The sequence below is a fragment of the Triticum aestivum genome, chromosome 4A (genome assembly GCF_018294505.1).
Source record: "Triticum aestivum cultivar Chinese Spring chromosome 4A, IWGSC CS RefSeq v2.1, whole genome shotgun sequence".
NCBI lineage: Eukaryota > Viridiplantae > Streptophyta > Magnoliopsida > Poales > Poaceae > Triticum > Triticum aestivum.
This window is the reverse complement of record NC_057803.1, coordinates 328,305,646-328,310,155: the sequence shown is the minus strand read 5'-3', so window position 1 is coordinate 328,310,155 and position 4,510 is coordinate 328,305,646.

The following is a 4,510-nucleotide window of genomic DNA, read 5'->3' as shown; positions in this document are numbered from 1 at the left end:
GGGCCGACGGCGGGGGCGGTGCGGCGGCGCCACATGGCGGGCGCCTATTGGCCCGGGGCGGCGGCGGCGGAGCGTCCGGACATGTCCGGCCCGGCAGTTTTCGTCCGGCGGCGCGAGGGGTTGGATCTAGGGTTTGGACGAGGGGGGATCCGGATTTCGGGGAAGGGGTCTAGTTTTATAGGTAGAGGGAGATAGGAGAGTCCAAATGAGGTGCGGTTTTCGGCCACGCAATCGTGATCGAACGCTCTAGAAGATGGAGCAGGTTTAGGTGGGTTTTGGGCCAAATTGGAAGGGTGTTGGGCTGCAACACACACGAGGCCTTTTCGGTCCCTCGGTTAACCGTTGGAGTATCAAACGAAGTCCAAATGATATGAAACTTGACAGACGGTCTACCGGTAGTAAACCAAGGCCGCTTGGCAAGTCTCGGTCCAATCCGGAAATGTTTAATCCCCACACACGAAAGAAAGGTAGAAATGACCACCGGAGGAGAACGAAGCGCCGGAATGCAAAACGGACAACGGGGAAAATGCTCGAATACATGAGATGAACACGTATGCAAATGCAATGCACATGATGACATGATAAGAGATGCATGACAAAAACAACAACACACGGAGACAAAAACCCGAACCCGAGAAAATAAAATAACTTAACACCGAAAATGGCAAGAGTTGGAGTACAAATTAGGAAAGTTACATCCGGGGTGTTACAACACTCCACCACTACGAAAGGATCTCGTCCCGAGATCTAGGACTGAAAGAACGCCGGGTACTCAGAACGGAGGTGATCCTCGCGTTCCCAGGTAGCTTCACGGTCGGAATGGTGTGACCACTTGACTTTGAGAAATTTGATTGGCTTGTTGCGAGTCTTGCGTTCAGTCTCTTCAAGAATAGCAACTGGGTGCTCACGATAAGAGAGATCTTCTTGGAGCTCAATGTCCTCGAAGTTGACGGTGCGATCAGGAGTCTTGAAGCACTTTCGAAGCTGAGAGACATGGAACACGTCATGAACATTAGCAAAGTATGAAGGAAGCTCGAGTTGATAGGCGAGGTCGCCTCTCTTGCTGACAATCTTGAAAGGTCCCACGTATCTGGGGGCAAGCTTCCCTTTGATACCGAAGCGACGAGTACCTTTCATAGGAGAGACGCGGAGGTCAACATGATCTCCGATCTCAAAAGCCAAATCACGGTGCTTACTATCATAGTAGCTCTTCTGACGGGATTGGGCTGCTTTGAGGTTATCTCAAATGACTTTGCATATTTCTTCTGCCTCTGTGATTAAGTCATTACCCAAAAGCTGACGTTCACCGGTTTCAGACCAGTTGAGAGGGGTACGGCACTTCCTGCCATACAGAATTTCAAATGGGGCCTTGCCCGAACTTGCTTGAAAACTGTTGTTGTAGGAGAATTCAGCATAAGGAAGACAATCCTCCCACTTCATGCCGAAGGAGATCACACAAGCCCTAAGCATATCTTCAAGAATCTGTTTGACACGCTCGACTTGACCGCTAGTTTGAGGATGGAAAGCTGTGCTGAAGCGGATGTTGGTGCCCATGGCCTTCTAAAAAGAATTCCAAAACTTGGATGTAAAGATGCTGCTACGGTCTGAAGAGATCACTTGTGGAATACCGTGCAGAGAGACAATTCGAGAGGTATAGAGTTCCGTCAATTGAGCTGCAGCAAGCGACTAGCATATATGGTGGCTAACCTATTCGCAAAAGAGAGCGAGAAGAGGAGGCAAAGCGCGAGCGAGAAACTAGAGAACAACCTGTGCAAACATTACTCCAACACCGTGTCCGCTTCCCGGACTCCGCCGAGAAGAAGCCATCACGGTAACACACTCAGTTGATTCATTTTAATTAAGTTAAGGTTCAAGTTATCTACAACCGGACATTAACAAATTCCCATCTGCCCATAACCGCGGGAACAGCTTTCGAAAGTTCAAATCCCTGCAGGGGAGTCCCAACTTAGCCCATGACAAGCTCTCACGGTTAACGAAGGAATAGACCTCCTCCCAAGACGTTCCGATCAGACTCGGTATCTCGGTTCTTCAAGACACTTCGACAGGTTAAAACAAGACCAGCAACACCGCCCGAATGTGCCGACAAATCCCGATAGGAGTTGCACATATCTCGTTCTCAGGGCACACTCAAATGAGACTAGCTACGAGTAAAACCAACCCTCAAGTTTCCCCGAGGTGGCCCCGCAGGCAGCTCAGTTCAGACCAACACTCAGAGGAGCAATGGCCCGGGGGGGTTAAAATAAGATGACCCTTGGGCTCCGGTAACCCAAGGGAAAAAAGAGGCTAGGTGGTGAATGGTAAAACCAAGGTTGGGCATTGCTGGAAAAGTTTTAATCAAGGCGAACTATCAAGGGGTTCCCATTATAACCCAACCGTGTAAGGAACGCAAAATCCGGGAACATAACACCGATATGACGGAAACTAGGGCGGCAAGAGTGGAACAAAACACTAGGCGAGAGGCCGAGCCTTCCACCCTTTACCAAGTATATAGATGCATTAAGATAACAAGATAATATAATGATATCCCAACAAGTAAATAAATGTTCCAACAAGGAACGGCCTTCCAATCTTCACCTGCAACTAGCAACGCTATAAGAGGGGCTGAGCAAAGCGGTAACATAGCCAATCAACGGTTTGCCAGGACAATGGTGGGTTAGAGGTTTGACATGGCAATTTCGGAGGCTTGAAAGCAAGTGGTAGGCATCGTAGCAATGGCATAGCAAAAGAGCGAGCAGACTAGCATAGCAAAGATAGTAGTGATTTCGAGGGTATAATCATCTTGCCTGCACAGTTGTCAGAGTTGACTGGATCCTCGAAAGCAAACTCAACGGGCTCCTTGTTAGCGAACTCGTCTCCCGGCTCTACCCAAACAAGACAAACAAGCAACAAGGATACAATCAACCACGTGCAAACTCAAACAACGCAATGCAAAGATGGTATGCTAAGCGGGATGCGATGCGGGATGCGAAATGCAAGATATGACAGGAAATGCATGAACCTGGCCTCAACATGGAAATCCAAGTGTTACAATGGAAAGATGAGATGAAATCGCTTGAAAACGACATAAAGAACACCGGAATCGGAGTTACGGTTTGGAAATGGCAAGCGATTCAAAAATGACACCGGTCTGCGATTTACAGCAAGTAGCCATCTAAATGCAATGAGATGAACATGCTACAGCAACCAAACATGACAACAAAATACATGGCAGGGATGCATTAAAGATGCTTAACAAAAGTCTAGCACTGAGCTACGGCCTATTCACCCATTAACAGGTTCAAACAAGCATGGCAAAAATGCATATGGTAAACAGATTTCAGACTTAGTGAAATTAACACTTTTCTGGAATTTCAGATCAGATAGCCCTCTTCGGAGCAACAAAACTACATGCTACAGGATCTGAACATGGCAAAGTAAAGCATGGCATGGAGCTACTCAAAGAGATTAACAAAAGTCCCTTAGTGACCTTGAGCCAAAAGGGATCAGAAAATACTGGCAAAAACATAATCAGTTCTCAGACTTGGTGAAAACTGGCACATGCTGAAACATACCTCAAGTAGGCATGTTTACGAGCTCGATGCACTCACTACGGTGCAAGTCATGACAAGACAAGCATACACCCAACAAGAAGGCACAAAATACAAGCTAGACATGGCAAGAACAATAACATAGCATGCACGGATCAACTACAACATCATCGGCAAAATTGCAAACAAGTTGACAATCTGCCCAGATTCACAAAGTAGCAAAAGTAGAGCTCGATTGACTCAAGCTAGGGCACTCCATAATTGCAAACAAAGACATGGATGGATATAGCACTACAAGATTAACAAAACATCCTTACTGATCATCGTCAAAAGAGGCACGGATAACTAGGAAACAACATGAACATATGGCATCATGAGATAAACAGCTCAAGGACTTAGTGGAATTACTAAGTCCCTGAAAACAGAATTACTAAGTGCACCACTTTGCAAGCTTGCACTAGTCACCTCACACATCACAAAAATACATGGGTTGCACCTCTAGAAATATGACAAAACCCCTAACAAAACATATGTAGAGCATCAGGGCATATCATGCACACATTAATCATGGAAAAAATGACAAAAACCTAAATGGAGTAGCAGATCTGACAATTATCTCAAGTAGCCCTCTTCTAATAGCATTTCGGGCATCAAGATGAACTCAAATGAAAATGATGCAATGGAATGAAATGATGTACTCTCTGAGATGAACATTTCGATATGCTATATGCATGAATCGGAGCTACGGATGCAAAGTTACGGAGCTACGAACAGGAGCACTTGAAACGGAAAATATCAGGGACTTAGCAGATTTTCGACCTCCGATCTAGGGTTTGCACGCGGATCGAGGAGTTCGCCGGATCTTCACCGGAATAGTGCTCGGGGTCGCCGGAGAAGTCGGGGAAGCGAGGGCCGGCCGGATCTCGCCGGATCCGGGCCGGGCGGCGGCGCGCGACGAGGTG